The following is a 15,356-nucleotide window of genomic DNA, read 5'->3' as shown; positions in this document are numbered from 1 at the left end:
TATATATATATATATATACATTTATACCAAATACGTACTATATACTTATATATAAATTAAAGAAACTCTGGTAGTGTAGTGGATTACAAGCTGAGCTGCTAACTGGGTTACTATGAGTCAGATTGACTCAATGGCACTTAACAACAACAACCGGTCTTGCGGTTGAAGCCAACTTGTAGTCCAGTGTTTATTCTATAGTACCATACAAGAACTCTCTCTATATAACTTCTAATGTAATATTATAGGATTTTTAAAATAGATTCTCTTAACGTTTTTATTGTACAGTGAAAATCATAGTAGGCATGCAATCCCAAGTATGTGCAAATTTCAAAACCACTTCAGCCTCGTTTGTGCCCTTTGTTGTACCCTGTAATTTCAGGAAGGGTGTAAGACATACAGTCCATTCCCAGAGAGAAAACATTTATTAATAGATCTCAAATACACATTTTTAAAATGTTTTGCCTCTGTGTCCCTTTCATTACATGTCCAGTATGAGTCTCTGGCAACCCTGTTTTCCTGTCTTTCTCTCACTTCAGTTTTCTCCCTCTCTGCAATTCCAACAAGACCTGACCACACCTTGGGTAATTAGAGCAGTGTTCCTCCTAGGACTGATGCATGCAGGCTCAGGCCTTTCAGATTCTACTCAAGTAAGGCTGTACCCATCAAACTAACTTTTCTCTAGCTAAAGGAAAGATAAAATCTCAAAGGTACAATTTCATAACTAAAATCAACTAATTTGTTGCTTAGCTAGAAGTCTCCCTTCTGCGAGAGGAAATAACAAGAACTCCCCGTTTTGCCAACATTTTATTTACAAATCCATGCCTTTATCACTTCGTGTCTGTCTCTTCCACCTTTAATATGGACACTTTGAGAGTTTCCCTAAGTTATATACAAGTACTGTGACTAGTGGTCTTTTGAATACATAATTTTTGGATGGATACAAGTAATGGTATTTTATTGTTGTTGTTATGTGCTGTGGAGTCGGTTGCGACTCAGAGAGACCCTCTACGGGGTTTCCCAGGCTGTAAAAATCTTTACGGGGTAGAAAGTCTCATCTTTCTCCAGCAGAACAGCTGGTAGTTTCGAACTGCTGACTGTGAGATTAGCAGCCTGATTCATAACCACTATGCTACCAGAGCTCCTTTAACCAGGTTTTATTTATGTAAACCCAGTAATCCAGTTGCTGCCAAATTGGTTATGTCTTTTGGTGACCCCATGTCTGATAGGACAGAACTGTACTCCATAGGGTTTTCAATAACTGAGTTTTCACAAGCAGATTGCAAGGTGTCTCTGGGTAGACTTGAAGTATCAACATTTCAGATAACAGCCAACTATATTAAAGGTTGCACCATTCAGGGAATCCTTTGCTTATCCCCAGTCCTTCTATGGGAGCAAACTTTCTTCACTTACAGGTCAGTGTTTAATGGAGGAAACGGCATCAAGTTCTCCCACACCAACGTTTCACTGGAAAGCTATGAGAAGAGCTTTCCTCAGTGTGTGAGAAGTAGGAAGGTTGATTCTGTCAGAGGGGTGATACCAAAACAATGATCTATAAAAAATTTTGTGCAGTGTTTCACTAGCAATTTTTATTTTATTATAAAAATATCACAGTTTTTATTAATAACAATAAAAACATTATTCATAAGCCCAGCTTACGTGAAGCAAGCAACATTCTTACAAGGCTAAAACTTCTGCTAATTTCCTATTTGAGTCGTCTAATTTGCTCTGGTCAAAGCTGTCATTATTATACAGTTCCAGTGACACTTGGAATCACAAGATTTCTTCTGTATTCTCTTGCACTGTGGTTTTCATTGCTTCCAGTGTTTTTATAATGGCTGATTTTGTCAAATTTTCTGGTGTTTTATTATTTGTACACCATAGCAATAACTTTTTTTTTTTTTTTTGCAAATGGAATAGTAATTAAAGGAAAAGTAGAAGTAATATATGAAAATTATGATTTATAAAAATAGTAAAGGAAAATTACTAGGGATTCTGATATAGAAAGAGGCCATGAGGGAGTGACATCATGAGTGACCATGCTGGGTGACGTGAACCCTAAGAGACACTGTTCAATGGACCAAAAATTCTGTTTTTGTACCGTTTCTCCTAAAAATTACACCAGAGGCACAAAAAGAGCTCTTTTAAGTATGATGGTATAAGGTATGTGTATCCAGATTCAGATTGCTTTGAAATTTTTAATATTTATATGAATACATGAGGGGACTTTGAAATGTTTATGAAAATATAGAATTAAAAGATAATGTAACTTTTCAATGAATTTTTTGAACTCCCTCATAGACCTCACAATTATCCAGTTGTCCATAGGCTAACTGTAAATACATCACAAACATACGAAATATAATAAATTTGGTGGTTGTTGTCTTCAGGTGCCGTAGAATCAACTCTAACTCTTTATGCACAACCTTTGTACACATCCCTTTATGCACAACAGAACAAAATACTGCCTGAATCTGCAGCATCCTCACAATTGTTGTTACTCTTGAGACCATTGTGCCAATCCATCTCATTAGGGATCTTCACGTTTTTCACTGGCCCTCCTTTACCAAGCATTACGTACTTCTCCAGGGACTGATCCCTCTTGATAATATATCCGAAGTATAAGAGATGAAGTCTCGCCATCTTGGTTACCAAGAAACATTCTGGCTGTAGTTCATTCAACACAGATTTATTTCTTCTTCTGGAATTCAATGATATTTTTAATATTTTTCTCCAACACTATAATTCATATACATCAATTCTTCTATGGTCATCCTTATTCATTGCTCAACTTTCGCAGGCATATGAAGCTATTGAAAATATCGTGGCTTGAATCAGGTGCACCTTAGTCCTCAACTTGACATCTTTGTTTTGATGACTTTTAAAGAGGTCTTGTGCAACGGATTTGTCTAATGCAATATGCTGCTTGATTTCCTGTCTGCTGTTTCCATGGGTGTTGATGGTTGATCCTAGCAAAATGAAGTCTTTGACAACTTCAATTTTTCTCCAATTATCTTAATGTTATTTATTGGTCCAGTGGTAAGGACTCTTCATTTCTTTATATTGTGGTACAGACCAGACTGAAGGCTGTGGTCTTTGTCTTCATAAATAACTATTTGAATCCTGATGCACTGTATAATCCAGTTTCTCAGATTGTTTGCTCGGCATACAGATTTAAAAAGTGTGGGAAAAGAATACAACTTTGGCCTACATCTTTCCTGATTTTAAACCATTTAGTGTCCCCTTGTTCTCTTTGCTCTTTGTCTATGTACAGTTTCCTCATGAACACAATTAAGTGTTCTAGAAAACCCATTCTTTGTAGTGTTACCCATAGTTTGTCAACATCCACACAGTTGAAAGCCTTTGCATAGTCAAGAAAGCACAAGTAAACATCTTTCTTGTATTCTTTACTTCCAACCAAGGTTCATCTGACGTCAGTTATGATATCTATCCCTCGTTCCACCTTATTGTCTGAATTGGCTTGAACCTCTGGTAGCTCCCTTTACTATAACAAGCAGTTTTAAAATTGTCTTTAGCAAAATTTTTACTTGCATTTTATATTGTTTGATGATTTCTGCATTCTATCTTTGGAATAGGCACTTATGTGGATCTCTTCCATTCAGTTGGACAAATTTCTTGGCATAGATGAATGAGTGCCTCTAGTGCTGCATCAGTTTGTTGAAAGATTTCAATTTGTATTCCATCAATTCCTGAAACCTTTTTTTTTTTTGCCAATGTCTTCGGTGCACCTTGGACTTCTTCCTTCACTACCATTAACTCTTGTTCATATGCTACCTCTTGAAATGGTTGAACACTGACCCTTTCTTTTTGGAACAGTGACTCTGTATATTCCTTCTATCTCTTTTTATGCTTTCTTCATCATCCAATATTTTGACTGTGGAATTCTTTAATATTGTAAGTCAAGTTTTGGTACTTAAAGCCAATTTACTACTAACATTTTGCTGCTGTTCAGAAAGTTTCCAATGGCTAATTCCTCAGAAGTGGACTACCTATTCTTTCTTCTTGTCATTGAAAATATTGAAGTTGTCAAGGATTTCATTTTACCTGAATCTATAGTCAATGCTCTTAAAAGCAACAGTCAAGAAATCAAGCGACATATTGCATTGGGCAAATCAGCTGCACAAGACCTCTTGAAAATGCTAAAGAGTGAAGATGTTGCTTTGAGAAATAAGGTGCACCTGACCCAACTCGTGGTCTTTTTAATCACTTCATATGGATGTGAGAGCCAAGCAATAAATAAGACAAACCATAGAAGAATTGATGCATTTGAGTTATGGTACTGGTGAAGAATATTGAAAGAATCATGACTGCCAGAAGAACAAGCGAATCTATCTTGGAAGAGGTACAACCATAATGTTCCTTGGAAGTGAGAATGGCAAGACTTTGGCTCATATTTTGGACATATTTTCAGGAGGAACCAGATCCTGGAAAAGGACATGATGCTTGGTAAAGTAGAGAGGCAGAGAGAAAGAGGAAAGCCCCCAAAGCAATGGATAGACATAGTGGCTGAAACAATGGTCTCAAACAATTGTGAGGATGGCATAGGACTGGATAGGGTTTCATTGTCTTGTGAATAGGGTTGATATGATTTATAACCCACTAGAAGTCACCTAATAATAGACATTGCATTTTTAATATTAATTACAAAGATATTAAAGGGTAACTTCTATGAAACAATTTAGCTAAATTATTGGACTTGGATGCAATGAATAAAGTTTCAAATTTTAGGCTATGTATATATTTCAATAAAGATCCAGAACTCGGATTTACCCTTGCCTCATAGGTATAAATAACTTGTAAATTCTCAGTTCTCTTTGTAAAGATGCTCACTTACCTGCAGCAGGTTTAATGACCCCTGACTTTAGAACTTTCATAGCTAAATAGCATATTATTTGTACTAAGTATTTCATATCATCTTCCGCTAGTTAGGGGGAAAACCACATTAAGTCATAGTTAGTTCCAGAATTATATGGAAGGCAGGATAGTGACTCTGAAAAAGCAAAGAGAAGTGATTAGCCAGTATCTAGAAGGGCTTAGAAAGAGCTCTGGTAGCATAGTGGTTACGAATCGGGCTGCTAACCTCAAGGTTGGCAGTTCGAAACTACCAGCTGTTCTGCAGGAGAAAGATGAGACTTTCTGCTCCCATAAAGATTTGCAGCCTCAGAAACCCTGTGCAGGGTCAATATGAGTCAGACCTAACCCCACAGTACTTACAACAACAAAGAAGGGCTTAAAGTTCTGAGAATTTACTACAGTTAAATAATGTTCAAGAATATGGGAACTTTTTTTTTTTTAGAATAAAACATATAAATCATTTTATAGTGACTCAAAACTTTGTTTTATTAATTCTCTCAAAACAAAACAAAAAGTATCTTCCAGAAAAGTAACAGGCAGAAAATAGTTCTGAGCAACAAGAGAGAATTATTTTAGAAATCATGAATGGGAAAAAAAAACAAAAAAAAAGCCTATTGGATGCACTGATGTCTCAATATAGACCAGTAACCTTTTTATAGCACTTAAGAATTCTAAACAGCATCTCAGTACATAACAGAAATGGAAATAGTTGGATAAAACAGTAACTCAGTATGGTTAATTCCCCCCAGAGATTTAATTCTCTTGCCCTTGTGAATTTCAACCTTTTGTATAGGCCATATCCTTGAGTGTGTTTAATGTTTGAGTCTTTATGCCTAAGGATAATTGACTTTAAGAAATGGAATAATTTTGACCACTCACAATTTTGTAGCAAAAATGAGAAATGATACCATCTTTATATTGCCCATTAAAATGTTAAGAGCAAGATAAGCAAGGGAATATGTATTTTAAATTTAAATCATCCAAAAATAGTTATAATTGGTTTCCTCCTAAGTCCTTCAAGGGCCTTCTCTCACCTTCCTGTCCAGAAAGTGATGTTGTATCAGTCACATTTCTTCTTCTCTATTTTAACTCACATAGAGAAGGGCTCTCCACTAGGAGAGCAGTCAGAGGAGAAAGGACAACCCCAGGGAGTCAGTGAAGCGAGGAACCTATTTGAGAGGCCTATCCTTAAATTTGGTCTGAACACTCACTATGTGTCCAATACTTATCAAGGTACTTTGAATTAATTAATATAATATTCATGAGCCTATTAGTACTAGTCCCATTTTATAGATGAGAAGCAAACAGGGTTTCTTATTTTTTTTTTTTTTTTTACTTTTCTTTTAGCTGGAGGAAGAAACAAAAAAAATCAAGAATTCAAAAGAATAAATGATGCCAAGTAGATAGGGAAAATGGAAACATCACACCCCTTAAACCAAGGCAAGAGGGCTTTAAACTCAGTTTAGAAACATCTGCCAAATAAAAACAGAACAGGAGATTTTTATCAGTATTCATTTTTCTCCTCAGGATGTAGTTCAAATAAACCGATTACTTAGTTCCTGAAGAGCTATCGGGTCAATTAACTTAGGTCATGTTCCAATGTCTATAAAATGAATATATTAATAAATAACCTGTCTGATCTACCTCTTAGAATTTCTCAGAGAATTAAATGAGATAGTGTATAAAACTATATCACCCAAACAATCCACATTATTTGCTCTCTATCCACAGAAATTTCCCTATTCAGTATTTATACATAATATTCCCTGAATAGGATTTCTTAACTGTTGTAACAATAGCAAACAACTGTTGAACATTTATTATGTGCCTGACACAGCATATTAATTAATTTAAGGATAAGGAACAAGGCTCTGGGAATTGATGGAATACAAATCAAAATATTTCAACAAACTGAGCAGTATTAGAGATACTTATTCATCTATGCCAAGAAATTTAGAAGACAGCTACCTGGCCAATTAATTAGAAAGATTCATACTTGTGCCCATTCCAAAGAGAGATGACACAATGTACTATGAAAATCATCAAACGATATGATTAATACCACATGCAGGTAAAATTTTGCTAAAGATAAGTAAAAAATGACTGCAACAGTACATTGACAGAGGTTCAAGCTGGATTCAGAGGAGGACATCAAATGGATGACAGCAGATAATAGCAGAAAGATGTTTACCTGTGTTTTATTGATTATGCAAAGGCTTTCAACTGTGTGAATCATGACAAGCTATAGGCAACATTGTAGAGAATGATTATTCTGAAACACTTAATTGTGCTCATGAGGAATCTTGTACATAGACCAAGAGGCATTTGTTCAAACAGAACAAGGGAACACTGAATGGTTTTAAATCAGGGAAGGTGTACACCAAGTTTGTATTCTTTCCCCATACTTATTAAATCTGTATGCTGAGCAAATCATCTGAGAAGATGAATTCTAGGGAAACAGGATTCTAGAGCCAGATTCTGGACTTCTAGGAGAACAAACAAATCTGTGTTAGAAGAACTCCAGCAAGAATGCTCCTTAGAAGCCATACTTCCCTCATACACCAGACATATTATCAAGAGGGACCAGTTCCTGGAGAACATCATGCTTGGTAAAGTGGAGGGTCATCAAAAACTAGGAAGTCCCCCCCCACCCCAATGAGATGGACTGGCACTGTGGAAGCAGCAATGGGCTCAAGCATAACAACAATTGTGTTGTTGGTACAGGACTGGGCAGTGTTTCGTTTTGTTGTACATAAGCTCACTATGAGTCAGAACCAACTGGACGACACCTAACAACAATGATAACCTAGCAATGTAGATAAAATGATGACCCGATTTTATGTATGGGAAACTGAGGCACAGCAAGATTACTTTGCCTAACATTACACTTCCAGGAAGAATAAGAGCCAGTATTTGAACATGGGAAGCTGCTATTCATAAGGTTTTCAGTGGCTAACCATTCAGAAGTGGTCTAGATATCCTTCTTCCTAGTCTGAAAGCTCCAGTGAAACCTGTCTACCATAAGTGACCCTGCTAGTAATTAAAACACCAGTGGTAGAGCTTCAAAAGCACAACAACACACAAGCCACTACTGACAAATGAGCGGTGGTGGTAGTTGTACTGTTAAAGAAACACTGCTTAATATTGGGGACAATCGGCTCCTACGAGAACTCTCTGAGTCAAGTTAAATGAAGATCCGCATTGTCAACAGAGACTTCTGGAAAACTTCCAGATAAATCCAATGTCAGTTATCTATTAACAGGGCTTAGGTGGAAACTCCAAATCCATTCTGTTCCCTTCAGTGACTTCTTTGTTGCTAGTGCTGTGGGGTCGCTTCCAACTCATAGTAACCCTGTTTAGGGTTTCCAAGGAGCAGCTGGTGGGTTTGAACCACTTACCTTGTTTTTAGCAGTCCAGTGCTTATCTTACAGTGCCACACCAGGGCCCCTCAGTGGCTTCTAGTCTGCTGTTTTTTCATAGTTTTCATAATTGTTAAGATGTTGGTGTTAATGTTCCTCAGCACTGGAAAGAAAGTATGGAAACAGAGCACCTTCAAATGCCAGAAGCTCACAGTTCTGACCAAGACTCATTTGTTTTTTTTGAATAAATGTGTCTCAAATTGTTGCAAGTCTTTGCTCTGGTCACTTTTTACCAATATTCTCATGGTTTCATGGAGGAGTCATCTCTTCTTTCCATAAGTATTTTCTACATCATTCTGGAAGCATTCTCCACACCAGGGCCCCTCAGTGGCGTTTTCCCTACCATGAGCTTGGATAGTCAAATAATAGATGACTCTGTTATCACTGGATGGAGAACGGTGTTTGCACTCTGTTACTAACCTAGAGCCTAGCAGTGTAAACCCCACTAGCAGCACCACAGAAGAAAGGCCTGACAATTGCCAAGAAAACCATAGGAATTATGGAGTAGTTCATCTGTCAGAATGACAATGTGTTTCCTTTTTGTTTTGTTTTTTCTTTATTGCCCCAATAATGTTGGAAACAGATCCATTCTGGGAAAAATATAGTCCCGGAGAACACAGGAGGGGAACTCTCAGAAACCTAGAATGAATATGGCATGGTGTTTAGACACCCAGTGAGCCAGTATTACCTAAATCTTAAATAACTCATCTTCTAGAAGCTATTCTCTGTAAATATGCTCATTTATAAAACTTACTCTTAGTTTTGAAATCCTGGTGTGGCACTGTGAGTTAATGTGCTGGACTGCAAGGTCAGTTTGAACCGTAGAGTCAGCAGTTCAAGCTTACCAGCTGCTCAACAGCACTTAAAAATAACAATACCACTCTTAGTTTTGAATAAAAGTTTTGATTAGGAATTTTGGTCTTGTCTCTGCTGAATTAATCAGAACAAGTATTTCTCCATCCCAGTAATAATAGCAAGGTGACCGGTGGCTCACTATTGACCACAAGGGAAACAAATGAGCTATGGACATGCAAGAAAGACAGACAGGCCAGCTGGTGGGTTTGATTCCTTCTTGAGTTAGATTTTCCTTCATATTGGTATGAGGAAAATAATCTGTAATATTACTAATAATAATCATTTCCTCTCAGTGGATATCAACAAATTATACAACAGTCATTTTTCATTACTAAAACAGTTAAAAATGAAGGATATTTGTTTTCCTTTTAAAATTGCCTATTCTACTTAAAACTGTAAATTTGACATTTTCAATTTTCACAGTGGATACAACCTTTTGAAGACTTTGTACACAGGAAAAGAATAATAGCAATACAACACAGTACATTCAACGTAAAAATGATACAAGGTCAGAAAATGTTATTCTAAAAATATTTATTAACCATCTTGTACAGGGATATTCTTTGTTAGGTGTTTAGTATAGAAAGTAGAAAATGTTATAGCTTGTATTTAAGAAGTTTATAGCATAACAGGAAAGTGAAATAAACAAACACATAATTATAATACAATATGAACAGTGCAAATAGCAGTGAAGTAAGCCTTTAGGTCAACACAGAAGAGGAGCTAGAAGGTGCTCCTCAGACTGTGGGTTTGAGAGAAGAACACCCCAAACAGACACAAGCACTTCCTTTTCTGTGAGGCACATTTTTTGCTACTTGGATTTGTTCCCAGCACACAGGTCAGGATTTTAGTCCTTTTAGGTTGCCTCATTGGACCTCATCAATTTAAGAAAACTCCTTAGGGTTTCTATAGGGTTTCCTTCCCCTAGAATAAAATTATGTTGTTGTCAAGTCAGCTACGACCCATAGCCACTCTATGCACAATAGAAGGAAACACCGCCTGTCCTGTGCCATCTTGAGCCCATTGCTGCTACCATGGTGTCAGTTCATCTCACTGGGGGTCTTCCTCTTTTTTTGCTGACCCTCCACTTTATCAAACATAATGTCCTTCTTTAGGGATTGGTCCATTATGATAATATGTCCAAGTATGAGAGAGAAAGTCTTTCCATCATTGCCTCCAAGTAGCATTCTTGATTTACTTCTCCCAACACAGACCTGATCGTTCTTCGGGCAGTCCATGGTACCTTCGATCTTCTTCTCCAACACTATTAATTCTTTTATGGTCTTCCTTATTCACTGACCAACTTTCACATGCATATGATGCAATTGAAAATACCATGGCTTGACTCAGATGCACCTTTGACCTAAAACAGATATCTTTGCCTTTGAACACTTTAAAGAGGTCTTGTGCAGTAGATTTGCCTAGTGCAAAATGTCATTTGATTTATTAACTGCTGTTTCCAAGAGTTTTGATAGTGGATCCAAGAAAAATAGATTGTTTGAAAATTTCAATCTTTTTTCCATTTATCATGGTATGATTTATTTGTCCATTTGTGAGGATTTTTGTTGTTATTTTACATTGAGGTGTAATCCATACTGAAGTCTTTGATCTTCATCGTTAAATATTTTGAGTCCTCTTTGCTTTCAGCAACCAAGGTTTTATCATCTGCACACTGTAGGATTTTTATGAGTCTTCTTCTGATTCCACATTCTTCTTCATATAATCCAGCTTCTTGGATTATTTGCTCAGTGTACAGCTTTAATAAGTATTGTGAGAGAATATAGCCCAGGTGAACACCTTTCTGGCTTTTAAACCATTCAGTATGCTCTGGTTCCAATTGAATAACTGTCTCTTTGTCTATGTAAAGTTTCTTCGTGAGCAAATCAAATGTTCTGGAATACCCATTCTACATAAGGTTATCCATAAATTGTCATTATCCACTCAGTGAAAAGCCTTTTACATAATAGTCAATAAAGCAAAAGTAAGCATCTTTCTGGTATTGTCAGCAATGATATCTCCAGCTCCATGTCCTCTTTTGAATCCAGCTTGAGTTTCTAACAGTTCCCTGTCAATGTACTGTTGCAGCTGCTTTTGAAATATCTTAAGAAAAATTTTACTTGCATGTGATATTAATGATATTGTTTGATGATTTCCACATTCTGTTGGGTCACCTCTCTTTGGAATGGACATAAATATAGATACTGTCTTCCAAATTTCTTGGTATAGATGAGTGAGCTTCTCCAGTGCTGCAGCAGTTTGTTGAAAGATTCCATCAATTCCTGGAGCTTTGTTTTTTTACCAATTCTTTCAGTGCAGCTTGAACTTCTCCTTTCAGTACCATCAGTTCTTAATTATACCCTATCGGGCTGTGAACCTTAAGGTCAGCAGTTCAAAACTACCAGCTGTTCCGCAGAAGAAAGATGAGGTGTTCTGCTCCCATAAAGATTTACAGCCACGGAAACCCTGTATAGGGTCGCTATGAGCCGGTTCCGACTCCACAGCACATAACCACCACCACCACCACCTCTTGAAATGATTCCACATTGACTATTTCTTTTGGTATAGTGACTTTATCTATAACCACATTCTTTTGAATCTTTTTGCATCCTTCAATATTTTGCCCATAATACCTTCAGTTTTTCAAATCAAGACATAAATTTTTTCTTCAGTTATTTCAGCTTGAAAAATTTAGAGTGTGTTCCTCCCTTTTGGTTTTCTAACTCCAGGTCTGTGTGCATTTTATTATAATACTTGAATTTGAGTGGCCCTTTGATGTTTTCTATTCAACTCTTTTACTTCCTCATTATTTTTACACATGAGAGTAAGTTTCAGAGTCTCTTCTGACATCCATTTTGGTCTTGTCTTCCTTTCCTGTCTTTACATTATATTATTTATTGTTAAATGTATGAGTTCCAATCAAAGTAAGATATTCTTTTAGCATTTATTACTATCTGCCTTAGTTTCCTACTTTTGAGGAGTCTACGTCAAGTCTGCTCCAGAAAATTGTAGGTGACTGTGCTTACAAATTCCTTGGAAACGAAGAGAAAGTATCTCATTTCCCAAGGAGGCATACAAAGGAGTGTGTTCCTTCCTCTAGACCCAAATCAGAGTTTTTCAAAATAAAATACTAGGCACTTGGAAACATGTATATTAAGTGATTATTTCCTTACTTTGACCCCATCCTGGTATGATTTCCTCCCTTGGTCTTTAGGAAATGTTTTGAAAATACTGTGAGCATATGTTGCTCAATACTGGGTCATAAATTAATGTCATTCATTTTGACAGCTTTGTCTGTAGAAGTCTGTGTTTAAATGCTGCAGGAATTTGCTTAGTTTCAACCTCGTAGGCTTTTGTAAATGTCACCTTTTATACTTGAAGCACATAATCTCCTCAAGTAATTAAACTGTTTTAAATGTAGTGTTTTTATCACGTGGTGATGCTGTGTAGGAGGAGTAGTTCTGAGGAATTGTAAATGTGCTTAAGGGATGAGGTTCTTTGTCATCCTTAAAGTGAGGAGTAGGGTACATGAAACAGGTGGAGGTCCAGCTTCCAGCTAATAGAGTTGCTGTCCACCCGTGTATGTGGAGGAGAGCTGTGCTCCCTGATGTTCTCACTGGCTGAATTCTCTGAAATGTTGTCAGGCCCTTCTTCCAAGGTGCTTTTTGATGGACTTGAGCCTCTGCTCTTTTTGGTTAGCAGTCAAGTGCATTCTCTATTTGCACTTGCAGGCATTCTCAGTTTGCAGCTGGAGTTTTTTTGTTTTGTTTTGTTTTGTTTGGGGGGAGGGGTTTTTATGGATTGAATTATGTCTTCCCAAAACATGTGTTGTAAATCCTAATCTCTGTGTTTATGATTATAATCTCATTTGGTGATGGTTGTTTCTGTTACGTTAATGAGGTAAGATTGTTGCTGTTAAGGGCTGTCCAGTCAGTTCTGACCCATAGTGCCTCTATATAAAGTTTCCAAGGAATGGTTGGTGAATTTGAACTGCTGATCTTCCCGTTCAAACCAGTCTTGTGATTGAGTGCTTATCCTACAGCACCACACCAGGACTCTGAGGCAAAATTAGTTTGCGGAATATCTTGAGTCAAATTCCTTTAAGATATAAAAGAGATTAAACAAGTGAGCCGAGACAGGAGAGAAGAGATGCCAAGTCACACGAAGATCATCCAGGAAAAGCTCAGAAGAGACAAGTTTCTTCCTCCAGAGTCAACAGAGTGAGAAAGCTTTCCCCTAGAGGTGGTACCTTGAATTTGGACTTCTAACCTCCTAAACAAGGAGCTATCATAGCGCAATGGGTTACCAGTTGTGCTGCACAAGGTCAGTAGTTTGAATCTTCCGGTGTTCCACAGCAAAAAGATGAGGCTTTCTGCTCCTGTAAAGATTTACTGCCTTGAAATTCCTAAAAAGGTTCACAATGAATTGAAATTGACTCCACAGCCTGCCTCCTAAACTGTGAGAAAATAAATTTTTGTTTGTTAAACTCTTCCCCTTGTGGCATTTCTGTTATATCAGCATTAGATAACTAAGGCAGGATTATGTTGTTATTGTTGTTGTTAAGTGCCTTGAAATTGGATGTGACTCATAGCGACCCTGTAGAAGGTTTCCAAGGAATGGCTGATGGTCTTGTACTGCCAGTTAGTAGCCTGATGCTTATCCTACAACAACACACTAGGACTCCAGGACTATGCTGTTGTTGTTAAGTGCTGTAGAGTCAGTTTGGACTCATAGCTCCCCTGTATAAAGTTTATGAAGTGTGGCTGGTGAGTCTGAACCACTGACCTTACAGTTCAAACTGACCTTGTGGTCCAGTGCTTATCCTAGTACACCACACCAGGACTCCGGAGAGGAATACAGAAGCAGTTTTATTAAAGTGACTCCATTTTCTTCTGGTGATACTTTTGCTGGTACGTCATCTCTCATACTTTGGACAAGGAGGGACCAGTTCTTGGAGAAGAGCAGCATGCTTGGTAAAGTAGAGGGTCAGAGAAAAAGAGGAAGAAACCCAAAGAGATGGATTGGCACAATGGCAGGAGCAATGGGCTCAAGCGTAGCAATGGTTGCAAGGATGGCGCAAGACCAGGCAGTGTTTCGTTCTGTTGTGCTTAGGTTCCCTATGAGTCAGTACCAACATGACTGCACTTATCACCACCACCACCAACATTACTACTACAGAAAGGCTATGGGACTTCACACTTGTATTGTTCCATTCCACTCTCAGTAGAGAGCATGGCATTTTAGTCTAAGGAATAGGGAAGTAGACTCCAAGATGAATAATTGAGAGAGAACTGCAACTGAAACAAATATAATACTGGTACAGAACGGAAAAGACTAAGAGAGGAAATAATGAGCCTTAGGCACACAAGGGGCAGGAGTGTAGCAAAGGTAGAGAAGAAAATCCATGAATCGTTGGGTAATATGCCGTTAATGTGGGAGAAAGATGAGGCTTTCTGCTCCAGTAAAGATACACAGCCTCAGAAACCTTATACAGGGTCGCTATGAGTTGGAACCGTGTCCACAGCACACCATTCCCCACCACCACCACTGCAACCAAAAAGTTAATGGAAAAGAAAATTAATAAAATAATTTTTTAAGAGATCAGATAGAGACTGTTGAAGCACCAAAACTATGGCACTTGGTCACCTTTCCAGTCTGGAACTAAACTTACCACATGGCTTAATTGTCAGCCAAGCAATAGAAAAGAATACAGGGGAAACAATACCATTAATGAGATAGAACACTGTAATAGGGTTCTGTGTCAACTTGACTAGGCCAGGATCTCCAGTGGTTTAGCAGTTAAGATGTGCTTATTCCCGTGGTGATGAAACCTTACTACACAGGTGTGGTTAACTCTATGATGAGTGGTTATGAGCAGTCAATCAATTCAAAGGATGCTTCCTTGAGGGTGTGGCCTGCTCCCTATATAATGGGCATACAGGAAAGGCTCTCTTGCCACAGGCCTGGGACTGTGCAATTGTAAGCCTTTCTCTTGATGATAAGCTTCTTGTATATATATGCATATATATGTCTCTTTGGTTTTACTTCTCTAGAAAATCTGGCCTAAAACACACACCATAGACTGCTTAACCATTTGACATCAAAATGGCAGCACTTGACCAAGGACAAAGTTCAGAAGGGTGAAACAAGACGGAAGAACAGAAACACACAGAGGAAGTAGGATACAAGATATTTATTGAGGTCATTGTAATC

This window comes from Chrysochloris asiatica, unplaced genomic scaffold (genome assembly GCF_000296735.1).
Source record: "Chrysochloris asiatica unplaced genomic scaffold, ChrAsi1.0 scaffold00063, whole genome shotgun sequence".
NCBI classification, from domain to species: domain Eukaryota; kingdom Metazoa; phylum Chordata; class Mammalia; order Afrosoricida; family Chrysochloridae; genus Chrysochloris; species Chrysochloris asiatica.
The sequence above is the reverse complement of the archived record's forward strand: the minus strand, read 5'-3'. Positions refer to the sequence as shown.